Here is a 17,728-nt window from a genome sequence, read left to right on the forward strand (position 1 = left end):
CATATATAATATTTTCATGGCAGAAGGAGGAAACAGGGCAAGGCACAGGGATAAAAGCTATGCTTTTCTGAATACATCTTATTTTATATTTTTGATTTTGAAATCATGTAACTGTTTTATGTAATTTAAAAATGTAATTAAATTAATAGAAAAAATTATAACTGCTAAAAATCAAGAGCTGGCATTTTAATTAAGTTATATAACATCAGAGAAAATAATTGTTTCATGGAACACTAACATACAGTTAAATTTATTTGGAACCCAGTGAATTAATGGGCCTAAGATAACCAACAGAAGCTAAAATGATGAGTAACTGTTTCAGAAGAAAACCTACATGAAATGAATCAGCTGAAAATACCTGAACCTACTGATCAAGTTTTATATCACATGAAGTGAATACACATAAAGTATAATACAAAGCACACAGAACCCACTAGAAATGAGCCTAAATGGTAAAGAATCTCTATTTTATGACAATATACAGGAAATATGTGGAAGAGAGAAACATACAAGAACACTATAGGATTTAATAAGATTATCACACAGTATGGAAAATTCAACAGGATGAATATCCTGTATTATTCAGCAAATACACAGAGCGAGAAAGCAGGAGGAAGGAATTCATACAGGTTTTATTAAAACTAAAAAAATATATTAACCAATGCAACTTTGAAACTTCTTTAGATCCTGATTCAAATAATTCAAATAGACCAAACATAACAAATGTATTTGAAACTATTAAAATAATTTACAGAATGACTAGGTATTTGATTATATCAAATATAGACAACAATAACCTTGAATGTACATGGATTAAATATCCACTTAGGGGCTGGGCGTGGTGACTCATGACTATAATCCCAGCACTTTTTTTTTTTTTTTTTGAGACAGAGTCTGGCACTTTCACCCAGGCTGGAGTGCAGTGGCGCAATCTCGGCTCACTGCAAGCTCCACCTCCCGGGTTCATGCCATTCTCCTACCTCAGCCTCCCCAGTAGCTGGGACTACAGGCGCCCACCAACACGCCCGGCTAATTTTTTGTATTTTTAGTAGAGATGGGGTTTCACCGTTTTAACTAGGATGGTCTCGATCTCCTGACCTCGTGGTCCGCCCACCTGGGCCTCCCGAAGTGCTAGGATTACAGGCACGAGCCACTGCGCCTGGCCAATCCCAGCACTTTGGGAGGCCAAGGCAGAAGGATTGCTTGAGGTCAGAGGTTCAAGTCCAGCCTGGTCAACACAATGAGACCCTATCTCTACAAAAAAAAAAAAAAAATTAAATTAAACTAATTTTTTAAAAATATGTATTTCTTCTAAATTCTCCATCTGAAAGATATAGAATGACTTAATGAATTTTAACTATGACCTGACTATGTGCTGCCATGAACAAACGCACTTTACCTGTAAAAACACATATTAACTAAAAGTAAAGAGATGGAAAAAGATATTCCATAAACAGAAACCAAAATGAGTAGGAGTAACTATATTTATGTCAGACAAAACAGACTTTAAGTCAAAACTAGTTTTAGAAAAAAAGACAAAAATAGTTATTATACAAAGATAAAGGAATCAATCCAGAAAGAGGATATAGCAATTTTAAATATATATGCAACCAACACTAGAGCAGCCAGATTCATGAAGTAAATATTACTAGATCAAAACAGAGAGATAGACTCAAATATAATAATAGTGAAGGACTTCAACACCACACTTTCAGCATTAAACAGATCATCTAATAAGAAAATGAATCTCACAGCCCTTGCCTTGGAGAGTCCATAGGGACCAGGGGTTGGTCTGAACCCCCAGCAGAGAGCACCTACCTCATGGAAAGGTGGCTGCATTTTTCTTCATGCAGTTTTCAGTCCTCACTTCTCCTCACAAGCAGGGCCACCTGGCCTGGGACTCCTGTACAACCACCCTGTCACCACCTGATCACTTCAATAAGAAGTAACCCAGCATTTCTCCAAGGAGGAAATACCAGAGTCAATTCACAACCCCTAGTGGTACCACCATAACAGCCCTTGGGCTGGGGAAGTTTGAGTCTAGTCACTGCGATGGCATCTTCGGCACACCACAACCACCATACAGAGAGGAGTCCAGACCCCTGCCCGGGAACTCCCACCACCCACTCCACCAGGCACAGCCCCCAGCTCATAACTGCAGATCAGTTGCCCCACCGACAGCTGAGCTTACCTACAGGCAGTGGCCCAGACTTTCCCTGGGGAGAGGCTCCCAGAGGCAAATGGAAGCCTCTCTGCCCCTGTCACAGCAGCAGTTCTACCCCTGCTGTCCTCAGTCTCAGAAAGAAACAGAGTGCCTGAAGGCTACACCTGAACTTACAGCATGCCACAGTTCCCATATGGAGAGCAGAACAGTCTCTCCTCCCAGTAAGCCCTAAACCCCTGATTCCCAACAAGCAGAGCCCTAACTTCACACCAGCAGTACAGCTGCCCTACCCCACAAGCTGAACATTCTCAGTAATAGCAGCTCCACCTGGAGATGGAGCCCCCAGGGTCAACCAAAAGCCTCTCTGCCACTGCCTTCATGGTGGTACTAACCCTGCTACCCTTGAACTAACAAAGGAGCAAAGACCCCCAGTGCTTTAACCACACATCCAACAAGCTGCAGTCAACAACAAAGAAGAAGCCAGTCTGTCTCCCATGGGTCCTACCCACACCCGCTGCTGTTCACCATGGATGAAAGAGTCAACAGTGTGAAAACAACCATACTGCCAAAAGCAACCTACAAATTCAGTGCAATTCCCAAAATACCACCATCGTTCTTCACAGTACTAGAAAAAACAATGCTAAAATTCACATGAACCAAAAAAGAGCACACATAGCCAAAGCAAGACTAAGCAAAAAGAACACATCTAGAGACATCACATTACTCAACTTCAAACTATACTATAAGGCCATAGTCACCAAAACAGCATGGTACTGGTATAAAAATAGGCATATAGACCAATGGAATAGAATAGAGAACCCAGAAATAAAGCCAAATACTTACAGTCAACTGATCTTTGACAAAGCAAACAAAAACATGAAGTGGGGAAAGGACACCCTATTCAACAAATGGTGTTGGTATAATTGGCAAGCCACATGTAGAATAATGCAACTGGATCCTCCTCTCTCACCTTATTAAAAAATCAACTCAAGATGGATCACAGACTTAAATCTAAGACCGGAAACCATAAAAATTCTAGAAGATGACATTGTAAAAACTCTTCTAGACATTGGCTTAGGCAAAGACTTCACAATCAAGAACCCAAAAGCAAATACAACAAAACAAAGACAAATAGATGGGACTTAATTAAGCTGAAAAGCTTCTGCACAGCAAAAGAAATAATCAGAATAAACAGAAAATCCACAGAGAGAAAATCTTCACAAACTATGCATCCAGCAGAGGACTTATATCCAGAATCTACAAAGAATTCATACAAATCAGCAAGAAAATAAAACAAAGAATCCTATCAAAAAGTGGGCTAAGGACATGAATAGACAATTCTCAAAACCATTGCTCAGTGAAATAAAAAAGGACACAAACAAATGGAAGAACATACCATGCTCATGGATAGGAAGAATCAATATCGTGAAAATGGCCATACTCCCCAAGGTTATTTATAGATTCAATGCCATCCCCATCAAGCTACCAATGACTTCCTTCACAGAATTGGAAAAAACTGCTTTAAAGTTCATATGGAACCAAAAAAGAGCCCGCATTGCCAAGACAATCCTAAGTCAAAAGAACAAAGCTGGAGGCATCACGCTACCTGACTTCAAACTATACTACAAGGCTACAGTAACCAAAACAGCATAGTACTGGTACCAAAACAGAGATATAGACCAATGGAACAGAACAGAGTCCTCAGAAATAATACCACACATCTACAGCCATCTGATCTTTGACAAACCTGAGAGAAACAAGAAATGGGGAAAGGATTCCCTATTTAATAAATGGTGCTGGGAAAATTGGCTAGCCATAAGTAGAAAGCTGAAACTGGATCCTTTCCTTACTCCTTGTACGAAGACTAATTCAAGATGGATTAGAGACTTAAATGTTAGACCTAATACCATAAAAACCCTAGAAGAAAACCTAGGTAGTACCATTCAGGACATAGGCATGGGCAAGGACTTCATGTCTAAAACACCAAAAGCAATGGCAGCAAAAGCCAAAATTGACAAATGGGATCTAATTAAACTAAAGAGCTTCTGCACAGCAAAAGAAACTACCATCAGAGTGAACAGGCAACCTACAGAATGGGAGAAAATTTTGGCAATCTACTCATCTGACAAAGGTCTACTATCCAGAACCTACAAAGAACTCAAACAAATTTACAAGAAAAGAACAAACAACCCCATCAAAAAGTGGGGAAAGGATATGAACAGACATTTCTCAAAAGAAGACATTCATACAGCCAACAGACACATGAAAAAATGCTCATCATCACTCGCCATCAGAGAAATGCAAATCAAAACCACAATGAGATACCATCTCACACCAGTTAGAATGGCAATCATTCAAAAGTCAGGAAACAACAGGTGCTGGAGAGGATGTGGAGAAATAGGAACACTTTTACACTGTTGGTGGGATTGTAAACTAGTTCAACCATTATGGAAAACAGTATGGCAATTCCTCAAGGATCTAGAACTAGATGTACCATATGACCCAGCCATCCCACTACTGGGTATATACCCAAAGGATTATAAATCATGCTGCTATAAAGACACATGCACACGTATGTTTATTGCGGCACTATTCACAATAGCAAAGACTTGGAATCAACCCAAATGTCCATCAGTGACAGACTGGATTAAGAAAATGTGGCACATATACACCACGAAATACTATGCAGTCATAAAAAAGGATGAGTTTGTGTCCTTTGTAGGGACATGGATGCAGCTGGAAACCGTCATTCTTAGCAAACTATCACAAGAACAGAAAACCAAACACCGCATGTTCTCACTCATAGGTGGGAACTGAACAATGAGAACACTTGGACTCGGGAAGGGGAACATCACACACCGGGGCCTATCATGGGGAGGGGGGTGGGGGGAGGGATTGCATTGGGAGTTATACCTGATATAAATGACGAATTGATGGGTGTTGATGAGTTGATGGGTGCAGCACACCAACATGGCACAAGTATACATATGTAACAAACCTGCACGTTATGCACGTGTACCCTAGAACTTAAAGTATAACAATAAAAAAAAAGAAGATATACAGATGGCCAACAAACATATGAAAAAATGCTCAACATCACTAATGATCAGGAAAATGCAAATCAAAACCACAGTGCAATATCACCTTACTCCTTCAAGAATGGCCATAATCAAAAAATCAAAAGAGATGTTGGTGTGGATGTGGTGAAAAGGGACCACTTTTACACTGTTGGTGAGAATGTAAACTCATATAATCACTATGGAAAACAGGGTGAAGATTCATTTAAAAACTAAAAGTAGAACTACCATATGATGCAGCAATCCCACTACTGGGTATCTACCCAGAGAAAAAGAAGACATATGAAAAAGATACTTGCACACGCATGTTTAAAGCAGCACAATTTGCAATTGCAAAAATATGGAAACAACCCAAATGCCCATCAATCAACAAGTGGATAAACAAAATATTATATATATATATACACACACACACACACATACACATACACACACACACACATACACACACATACACCATGGAATACTACCCAGTCATAAAAAGGAATGAAATAATGGTATTTGCAGCAATCTGAATGGAATTGGAGACCATTATTCTAAGTGAAGTAACTCAGGAATAGAAAACCAAATCATGTATGTTCTCACTCATAAGTGGGAGTTAAGTTATGAGGATGAAAAGGCATAAGAATGATACAATGAACTTTGGGGACTAGGGGAAAGGGTGAGTGGAGGTGAAGGATAAAAGACTACACATTGTGTAGTGTACACTGCTCGGGTGACGAGTGCACCAAAATCTCAGAAATCGCCACTAAAGAACTTATTCATGTAATCAAACAGTACCTGTTCCCCAAAAACCTATTGAAATAATAAATAAATAAGATAAATGATGTACTGTAACCATGGCTCTGTGAATTATTTCAGGGGAAGAATCTACCACCCTATTAGCATTACTTAGCAAAAATAATTAGATTTATAACTTGGTTAGGGTAGAGCCAGGTGTGTAGGGAGAGGAGAGATTCAATAGTTAAAACTGGAATGTGCCTATGCGATAACTCATTATAAGTGAAACTCACCACAAGCTAGCCTTGAACTTACTGAATACAAGACATGTTATGCACATACCGATGGTGGTTTGAAACCTGGACACAAAGTGTATCCTGTGTGATCCAGCTGGGGGGTACAAAGAACTGTACCTGATATGGCTGAACCCTTTTAAATTCAAATTATTCTCCTGATGCCACTGTACTGTATCTTTCATCTGTAATGAAACTATTTTATGAGAATAAATAATTTGATTCCCCTGAGCCCTTTCAGCAATAACTTAGCATGACTAATGTATAATTATGCAAGTAATACACAAGGATAAAGAGTGAATGAAGTTCATATCCAATGAAGTGCATCTTAAAGTACTAATGCTACTGGAAAAAAATTTAGACATGCAAGAAATCAGGGAATATTGTATTGACAAATCCCTTCCAGAGGAATCAACAAGAAGACAAACTTCATCAAGGACATAACTGGAAAAATTTTTTCATGAAAAGACTCATAGTGAGCAATGTATATATTTAATTGTATATCTAATATTGAAATAAAGAACATTGTTAAAATAAAAGAATGTAAATATCGTATGTTCTGACAAAGAAATAATACAACCTAAACAAAATGGAAAGAGAAGGGAGAAGAGGGAAAGTAGAATAAGATTGTTAATTGTTGTATAGAAAATAGGAAGACTCAAGCATGCCCTTTAAAACTGTCAAACCATATAGTAAGAGGATAAATAAGAAAGGGAACTATTGAGGCACTAGAAAATTTGTAAATATGTTACCCACACACAAAAAAATGTCTTCCTAAATAACAAAATAAAAATTTAAGAAAAAAGATGGGTCAAGTGGAAAAAGCAGTACAGTAAATATAGCATAATATAAACAGAAATAATAAAATAATGTGACAGAGTACAGACAAACATATCAGACTCATCAACATACATGAATGGGCTTAACTCACATATTAAAAGCAATGAGTTTTCATAAAAATCAAAAATTACAACTACATACAAGAGGTACAAGTGAAAGTAGTTAAAAAAAGTCTTCAAAAGTGGGAAAGTAATTTACAAAGATTCTGAGATAAAGATTATCTAAACAATACAACAAGATAACCAGTAAGATAGACGTCATGGGTATGTCCTAACACTAGCCTGATGATAGACAGTATCTCTTCTTCTCAAGTGCACTGAAACATTCACAAAATTTCATCGTATAATAGTTCTTTAAAAAACACTAGGAAGTGTCAGAAAGTAGAAATAGCACAAAAAATACTTTTTTTTCATTTTAATAGACAGTTTGCTTTATTTTATGTACCTTTTCTGGGTTTTCACATTTTTTTTTTTCCATCTGGGACATCCTTTCAATCTTCATTAGCTTTTATTCTTTTTTTTTTTTTTTTTCAATTATGCTTGAAGTTCTAGGGTACATGTGCACAACATGCAGGTTTGTTACATATGTATACATGTGCCATGTTGGTGTGCTGCACCCATTAACTCATCACTTACATTAGGTATATCTCCTAATGCTATCCCTCCCCCTCCCCTCTCTCCACAATAGGCCCTGGTGTGCGATGTTCCCCTTCTTGTGTCCAAGTGATATCACTGTTCAATTCCCACCTATGAGGGAGAACATGCGGTGTTTGGTATTCTGTTCTTGTGATAGTTTGCTGAGAATGATGGTTTCCAGCTGCATCCATGTCCCTACAAAGAATATGAACTCATTCTTTTTTATGGCTGCATAGTATTCCATGGTGTATATGTGCCACATTTTCTTAATCCAGTCTGTCACTGATGGACATTTGGGTTGATTCCAAGTCTTTGCTATTGTGAATAGTGCCGCAATAAACATACGTGTGCATGTGTCTTTATAGCAGCATGATTTATAATCCTTTGAGTATATACCCAGTAATGGGATGGCTGGGTCAAATGCTATTGCTAGTTCTAGATCCTTGAGGAATTGCCACACTGTTTTCCACAATGGTTGAACTAGTTTACAGTCCCACCAACAGTGTAAAAGTGTTCCTATTTCTCCACATCCTCTCCAGCACCTGTTGTTTCCTGACTTTTTAATGATTGTCATTCTAACTGGTGTGAGATGGTATCTCATTGTGGTTTTGATTTGCATTTCTCTGATGGCCAGTGATGATGAGCATTTTTTCATGTGTCTGTTGGCTGTATGAATGTCTTCTTTTGAGAAAAGTCTGTTCATATCCTCTGCCCACTTTTTGATGGGATTTTTTTTTTTTCTTGTAAATTTGTTTGAGTTCTTTGTATGTTCTGGATATTAGCCCTTTGTCAGATGAGTAGATTGCCAAAATTTTCTCCCATTCTGTAGGTTGCCTGTTCAGTCTGATGGTAGTTTCTTTTGCTGTGCAAAAGCTCTTTATTTTAATCAGATCCCATTTGTCAATTCTGGCTTTTGTTACCATTGCTTTCGGTGTTTTAGACATGAAGTCCTTGCCCATGCCTATGTCCTAAATCGTATTGCCTAGGTTTTCTTCTAGGTTTTTTATGGTTTTAGGTCTAACATTTAAGTCACTGCTTTAAATGTGTCCCAGAGATTCTGGTATGTTGTATCTTTGTTCTCATTGGTTTCAAAGAACATCTTTATTTCTGCCTTCATTTCGTTATGTACCCAGTAGTCATTCAGGAGCAGGTTGTTCAGTTTCCATGTAGTTGAGTGATTTTGGTTGAGTTTCTTAGTCCTGAGTTCTAGTTTGATTGCACTGTGGTCTGAGAGACAGTTTGTTATAATTTCTGTTCTTGTACATTTGCTGAGGAGTGCTTTACTTCCAACTATGTGGTGAATTTTGGAATAAGTGCGATGTGGTGCTGAGAAGAATGTATATTCTATTGATTTGGGGTGGAGAGTTCTGTAGATGTCTATTAGGTCCACTTGGTGCAGAGTTGAGTTCAATTTCTGGATATCCTTGTTAACTGTCTGTCTCGTTGATCTGTCTAATGTTGACAGTGGGGTGTTAAAGTCTCCCATTATTATTGTATGGGAGTCTAAGTCTCTTTGTAAACCTCTAAGGACTTGCTTTATGAATCTGGGTGCTCCTGTATTGGGTGCATATATATTTAAGATAGTTAGATTTTCCTGATGAATTGATCCCTTTACCATTATGTAATGGCCTTCTTTGTCTCTTTTGATCTTTAATGGTTTAAAGTCTGTTTTATCAGAGACTAGGATTGCAATCCCTGCTTTTTTGTTTTGTTTTGTTTTCCATTTGCTTGGTAGATCTTCCTCCATCCCTTTATTTTGAGCCTATGTGTGTCTCTGCATGTGAGATGGGTCTCCTGAATACAGCAAACTGATGGGTCTTGACTCTATCCTATTTGCCAGTCTGTGTCTTTTAATTGGACCATTTAGTACCTTTATATTTAAGGTTAATATTGTTATGTATGAACTTGATCCTGTCATTATATTAGCTGGTTATTTTGCTCGTTAGTTGATGCAGTTTCTTCCTAGCAATGATGGACTTTACATTTTGGCATGTTTTTGCAATGGCTGGTACCAGTTGTTCCTTTCCATGTTTAGGGCTTCCTTCAGGATCTCTTGTAGGGTAGGCCTGGTGGTGACAAGATCTCTAAGCATTTGCTTGTCTGTAAAGGATTTTATTTCTCCTTCACTTATGAAACTTAGTTTGGCTGGATATGAAATTCTGGGTTTAAAATTCTTTTCTTTAAGAATGTTGAATATTGGCCTCTACTCTCTTCTGGCTTGGAGAGTTTCTGCTGAGAGATCTGCTGTTAGTCTGATGGGCTTCCTTTTGTGGGTAACCTGACCTTTCTCTCTGGCTGCCCTTGACATTTTTTCCTTCATTTCAACTTTGGTGAATCTGACAATTGTGTGTCTTGGAGTTCCTTTTCTCGAGGAAGATCTTTGTGGTGTTCTCTGTATTTCCTGAATTTGAATGTTGGCCTGCCTTACTAGGTTGGGAAGTTCTTCTGGATGATATCCTGCAGAGTGTTTTCCAACTTGGTTACATTTTTCCCATCACTTTCATGCACACCAATCAGACATAGATTTGGTCTTTTCACATAATCCCATATTTCTTGGAGGCTTTGTTCATTTCTTTTTACTATTTTTTCTCTACACTTCTCTTCTCACTCCATTTCATTCATTTGATCTTCAGTCACTGATACTCTTTCTTCCAGTTGATCAAGTTGGTTAATGAAGCTTGTGCATTTTTCACATAGTTCTCATGTCATGGTTTTCATCTTTATCAGTTTGTTTATGGTCTTCTCTGCATAGATTATTCTAGTTTTCCATTCTTCCATTCTTTTTTCAAGGTTTCTAATTTCTTTGTGCCGGGTTCGTAGTTCCTCCTTTAGCTCTGAGAAGTTTGATCAACTGAAGCCTTCGTCTCTTGACTCATCAAAGTCATTCTCCATCCAGATTTGTTCTGTTGCTGGCAATGAGCTGTGTTCCTTCGGAGGGGGAGATACACCCTAATTTTTTGAATTTCCAGCTTTTCTGCACTGCTTTTTTCCCCATCTTTGTGGTTTTATCTGCCTTTGGTCTTTGATGATGGTGACGTACTGATGGGGGTTTTGGTGTGGGTGTCCTTTCTGTTTGTTAGTTTTCCTTCTAACAGTCAGGACCCTCAGCTCTAGGTCCATTGGAGTTTGTTTGAAGTCCACTCCAGACCCTGTGTGCCTGAGTATCAGCAGCAGAAGCTGCAGAAGAGAGAATATTGCTGAACAGCAAGTGTTGCTGTCTGATTCTTGCTCTGGAAGCTTCGTCTCAGAGGTGTACCCAGCTGTGTGAGGTGTGAGGTGTCGGTCTGCACCTAGTGGGGGATGTCTCCCAGTTAGGCTACTCAGGGGTCTGGGACCCATGTGAGCAGGCAGTCTGTCCGTTCTCAGATCTCAACTTCCATGCTGGGAGAACCACTGCTCTCTTCAAAGCTGTCAGACAGGGACATTTACATCTGCAGAGGTTTCTGCTGCTTTTGGTTTAGCTATGCCCTGTCCCCAGAGGAGGAGTCTACAGAGGCAGGCAGGCCTCCTTGAGCTGCGGTGGGCTCCACCCAATTCAATCCTCCAGGCAGCTTTGTTTACCTACTTAATCCTCAGCAATTGCAGGAGCCCCTCCCCAGCCTTGCTGCTGCCTTGCAGTTAGATCTCAGACTGCTGTGCTAGCAATGAGGGAGGCTCCATGGGCATGGGACCCTCCAGGCCAAGTGTGGGATATAATCTCCTGGTATGCCATTTGCTAAGACCCTTGGTAAAGCGCAGTATTAAGGCGGAAGTTACCCGATTTTCCAGGCGTTGTGTGTCTCAGTTTCCCTCGGCTAGGAAAAGGAATTCCCTTCCCCCTTGCACTTCCCAGGTGAGGCAATGCCTCGCCCTGCTTCAGTTCTCGCTGGTTGGGCTGCACCTGCTGACCATCACTGACTGTCCGACATGCCCCAGTAAGATGAACCCGGTACCTCAGTTGAAAATGCAGAAATCACCCGTCTTCTGTGTCGCTCATGCTGGGAGCTGGAGGCTGGAGCTGTTCCTATTCAGTCATCTTGGGCGCCCCCTCAAAAATACTTTTTCATAAGGTAATAACACTAGCAGTTAAAAGAAAAGGAATTGGGAACCACAGGGCCCTTTCATTCGGAAATTTTTCAACTTGCTTTTAAGTAACACAAGGATGATAGTGGAAGTACAAAACTGAGACATAAATATTCTGAATGGTGATAATAAAACAGTGCATACCAGAATACAAACTGTTTCCAAGTTACAATGGTTCAACCATTTTTCAGTTTTATGATGATGTGAAAGTGATATGCATGCATTAGAAACCATGCTCCAGGATGGGTGCAGTGGCTCACGCCTGTAATCCCAGCACTTTGGGAGGCCGTGGGAGGCAGATAACAAGGTCAAGAGATCAAGACCATCCTGGCCAACATGGTGAAACATCATCTCTACTAAAAACACAAAAATTAGCTGGGCATTGTAGCGCGTGTCTGTAATCCCAGCTACTCAGGAAGCTGTGGCAGGAGAATCACTTGAACCAGGGAGTTGGAGTCGAAGGTGTTGCAGTGAGCCAAGATCGCACCACTGCCTCCAGCCTGGCAACAGAGACAGACTCCATCTCAAAACAAAAGAAAGAAACCCTAATCCAAATTCTGAATTTTGTGAATGCTCTCTCACAATGTTGTGCAACAGCGGTGAGCTGCAGCTTCCAGTCAGTCAAATGATAACAAAGGCAGATAATCCAATTTGATATCTTCCTGAAGAACATAATGCTAACTAACCATCAACAAGCATCAGTAGTTTCTACCAGCTATTCTCAACCCTCATCACTGGAAGAGAGAGAAACTGACTGTGTCAAAGTATTAGTCCCATCTTTCAGCAATTAACTTTAGCTCAATGTTTCAAAAATTTTTCAGGCCCTGTGCGATTTCAGCTATGTACATTAATGGTGAGTACCCATAAAACCATTCTGTTTCTTATTTTCAGTACCATATTTAATAAATATCAGTTATTCAATACTTTATTATAAAATAGACATTTTGTTAGATTATTTTGATCAATTGAAGTCTAATCTAAATGTTCTGAGCATGTTCAAAGTAAGCCAGGCTAACCTATAATTTTAGGTATAGTAAGTGCATTTTTAACTTATGATATTTTCAGTTTACAGGGGTTTTATTGAGACATAACTTCATCATACATCAAGAGGCATCTGTGTATGGGATATAGTTAAAGCAGTGTTCAGAGGAAAATCTACAGCCTTAACACATTTATTAATAAAAGTGTAGGAATTAAATTGATTATCAACTCAAAACTGTAAAAGGTATCTAAAAGAGTAAGCAGAAAGTACAAGAAAGAACCCAAACTAAATAAAAGTGAAAATTAATAAAATAAGAAGCCAAAAAACAGTAGATCAAATCAGTAAACCAAAAATCTTGCTCTTTAAACAAATCAACAAAGTAGACAAACAATTAGTTCATTAATCATGAATTAAAAAAAAGAGAAAGCACAGAAATGAATAAGGAATGGTGAGAGAAATAACTATTGATAATCGGCAAATACAAAATCATTAGAAACAATGTTGTTCACATCTATGAAAAACATTTAAAGTTAGAGGGAATGGGTAATTTTCTAGAAAAATACAATTCACCACAATTAACTTAAAAAAAAAAAAGAAGTGCAGCACTTATGTGAACAATTTCCATAGAAAAATATAGTTGTCATGGAATTATAACACACACACGCACACACACACACTAGGTTTAGATGTTTTCATGGAGAATTCCACCAAACCTTTAGAAATCAGATCATCCAAAGGCAAATTAACAACCCTCAGCCATTTGAGGCAAAATATTACAATTGAGGCAAGATATACTGTACTGAAACCTTGAGGAAAAAGCAGGAGAGAAAGTTTCTTTGGGAAATTTGAACATTCAAAAGTGCTTACATATAATGAAAAATTTGGAAATCCATGAGCATGACCAAGGTGGGACAATGCTCAGAAAAGGCCTGAGAAGACACTAAAAATTTACCTTTAGTAATTCCTAGGCTGTGGCAAGAAAAAATAAAGGCTAAGGGAGATTTATATATTGCTTGGCTAAGTGTTGAAAGAGCCCCATTGCAGAGTCAGTCAGCAAAGTCTGGGAGAGGTTTTTCATATTTTTTTTCTTTTTTGGCTCCTTGCAGTCAAGGAAATCTTTTTTAAATCACTAAATGCTAAATGAACACAAGCTAAAGGAACTGAGCCTTCAAACATCAAACATAAAAAAGAATATAGATATTACAAAAGCAGTTTACAAAAGTTACTAAATAAAAACTACATTCCACAGTGAGTAACAAAAATAACCCTGAAAAAGGGGAAAATTTGGTTTCCTGAATAAACACATTATAATATCCAAAATGTCCAGTTTTCAACAAAAATTAAGAAGCATGCAAATAAACACAAAAGTATGGCCCATTTACAGAAGAAATAAATGATCTCCCTAAGCATAGATGTTGGAAATATTAGACAAAAACTTTATATAACTGTCTTAAATAAACTTAAAGAGCTAAAGAAACCCAAGAGAATGACAGATGAATAAATAAGAAATATGATTTTTTTAGAGCCCGCATTGCCAAGGCAATCCTAAGTCAAAAGGACAAAGCCGGAGGCGTCACGCTACCTGACTTCAAACTATACTACAAGGCTACAGTAACCAAAACAGCATGGTACTGGTACCAAAACAGAGATATAGACCAATGGAACAGAACGGAGTCCTCAGAAATAATACCACACATCTACAACCATCTGATCTTTGACAAACCTGACAAAAACAAGAAATGGGGAAGGGATTCCCTATTTAATAAATGGTGCTGGGAAAATTGGCTAGCCATAAGTAGAAAGCTGAAACTGGATCCTTTCCTTACTCCTTATACGAAGATTAATTCAAGATGGATTAGAGACTTAAATGTTAGACCTGATACCATCAAAACCCTAGAAGAAAATCTAGGTAGTACCATTCAGGACATAGGCATGGGCAAGGACTTCATGTCTAAAACACCAAAAGCAACGGCATCAAAAGCCAAAATTGACAAATGGGATCTCATTAAACTAAAGAGCTTCTGCACAGCAAAAGAAACTACCATCAGAGTGAACAGGCAACCTACAGAATGGGAGAAAATTTTGGCAATCTACTCATCTGACAAAGGGCTAATTTCCAGAATCTACAAAGAACTCAAACAAATATACAAGAAAAAAACAAACAACCCCATCAAAAAGTGGGGAAAGGATATGAACCAACATTTCTCAAAAGAAGACATTCATACAGCCAACAGACACATGAAAAAATGCTCATCATCACTGGCCATCAGAGAAATGCAAATCAAAACCACAATGAGATACCATCTCACACCAGTTAGAATGGCAATCATTAAAAAATCAGGAAACGACAGGTGTTGGAGAGGATGTGGAGAAATAGGAACACTTTTACACTGTTGGTGGGATTGTAAACTAGTTCAACCATTATGGAAAACAGTATGGCAATTCCTCAAGGATCTAGAACTAGATGTACCATATGACCCAGCCATCCCACTACTGGGTATATACCCAAAGGATTATAAATTATGCTACTACAAAGACACATGCACACGTATGTTTATTGCGGCACTATTCACAATAGCAAAGACTTGGAATCAACCCAAATGTCCATCTGTGACAGACTGGATTAAGAAAATGTGGCACATATACACCATGGAATACTATGCAGCCATAAAAAAGGATGAGTTTGCGTCCTTTGTAGGGACATGGATGCAGCTGGAAACCATCATTCTTAGCAAACTATCACAAGAAGAGAAAACCAAACACCGCATGTTCTCACTCATAGGTGGGAACTGAACAATGAGCTCACTTGGACTCGGGAAGGGGAACATCACACACTGGGGCCTATCATGGGGAGGGGGGAGGGGGGAGGGATTGCACTGGGGAGTTATACCTGATATAAATGATGAATTGATGGGTGCTGACAAGTTGATGGGTGCAGCACACCAACATGGCACATGTATACATATGTAACAAACCTGCACGTTATGCACATGTACCCTAGAACTTAAAGTATAATAATAAAAAAAAAAATATGATTTTTTTAAAGGTACAAATTCTGAGGCTGAGAAGTACAATAACTAAGTAAAAAGTTATTTTTTACTTAGGGTTCCAATAGAAGATTTGAGGAGGTGGAAAAAAGAATCAGTGAACTTGATATATCAAATGAAATGACTCAGTTTGAAGAGCAGGAAAACAAAAGAATGACAACAAAGAAGAATAGAGCCTAAAGACCTGTGTAACAACATCAAGAATGCCTACATAGAGAATCCTGGTGAGGAATGAGGGGCAGGAAGACTATTTGAAGAAATATGTTTGAAAACTTCCCAAATTTTACTAAAGACAAATATACACATTCAAAAAGCTCAGTGAACTTCATCAAGGAAATATACAAAGATATTCACACCAAGATACACTATGATTCAAATTGTCAAAAGGCAAAGTGAATGTTTGAAAGCAGCAAGAGAAAGGCAATTCATCATTTACAAGGGATCCTCAATAAGTTTGACAGTGGATAGCTCATTATAAACCATGGATGTCAGAAGAACTTAGGATGCATTTCAAAGTTCTGAAAGAAAAAAACACTGTCAACCAAAAATTCTATAACTTGGAATATTCCCTTCAAGTATTAAGGATAAATTACACATTCCCAAATTTAAAAAAAAAAAAAAGAAAGAAAGAAAGCTTTAAAAGTTCATGTTTGGTAAACTGTACTTCAAGATACACTTTTAAAACAAGACACCTTCAGATACAAACTAAAAAACAGTAGAAAGTAACTCAAAACCACATAAAGAAGTAACTCCAGTAAAGGTAACTACATAGGTAAATATAAAAGCAAGTATCACATTTTTGCAAGTCTTTTTTAATATTCTATGTAATTTTTAAAACAAATGCATAAAATAATGACTATAAATCTGTTAATGGGACATGATGTATAAAGATGTGGTTTGTGAAATTAACAACATAAAGAAATGAATAGGAAACTAAAAAATAATAGAGATTTTGTATACTATTGAAGTTGTTTCAATTTACACTAAGTTGTTCTAAATTAAGAATGTTAATTGTAATTCCCCATGGTAACCACTAAGTTAGTATCTTTTTAAAATACAGAAAAGGAAAACAGAGGGTAAACACAGTGATATGCTACAAAATAGCAACTAAACACAAAAGATGGTGATAATTCAGGAAACTAGAAACAAAGGAGATATAAGACATACAGAAAACAAAAGCAAAATGGTAGGAGTAAGCCCCTCTGTATCAGTAATTACATTAAATACAAATGAATTAAACTCTCCAATCCAAAGAAAGAGATTGGCAGAATGGACTTTTTTTTAAATGATCCAACTATATTGTTGGATCACTTTAGATCACAAGACACTCATTTCAGATCAAAATACACAATAAGTTGAAACTGAAAGGATGGGAGAAAACATTCCATGTAAGTAATAACCAAAGGAGATCTGAGGTAAATATACTTATATAAGACAAAACGGACTTTAAGTGAAAAACTGTTACAAAATAGAAAGAACAGTATACATTGATTTAAAAATTAAACAAGAAGATATAACAATTATAAATATATGTACACCAACCAACAGAGCTCCAAAATACATAATGCAACCACTGAGAGAACTAAAGGGAGACAATTCCACAAAAATTGTTGGGCATGTTAAAACCCAACTTTAAATAAAGGATAAAACATCTAGAGCAAATATCAAGGAAGGAAATAGAGGATTTGAACAAAAGTGTAAGCAAAAACTACAGAGAACTCTTCTCTCAAAAATTGCAGAATACACATTCTTCTCAAGTAAACACGGAACATTCTCCAGCATAGATGATATGTTAGTCCGTAAGATAGCTCAATAAACTTACAAAGATTGAAATCATGCAAAGTATCTTCACTGACCACAATGGAATGAAGTAAGATATCAGCAATAAAAATAACTAGAAATTTTACA

Source organism: Piliocolobus tephrosceles, chromosome 6 (genome assembly GCF_002776525.5).
Source record: "Piliocolobus tephrosceles isolate RC106 chromosome 6, ASM277652v3, whole genome shotgun sequence".
In the NCBI taxonomy this organism is placed as follows: Eukaryota; Metazoa; Chordata; class Mammalia; order Primates; family Cercopithecidae; genus Piliocolobus; species Piliocolobus tephrosceles.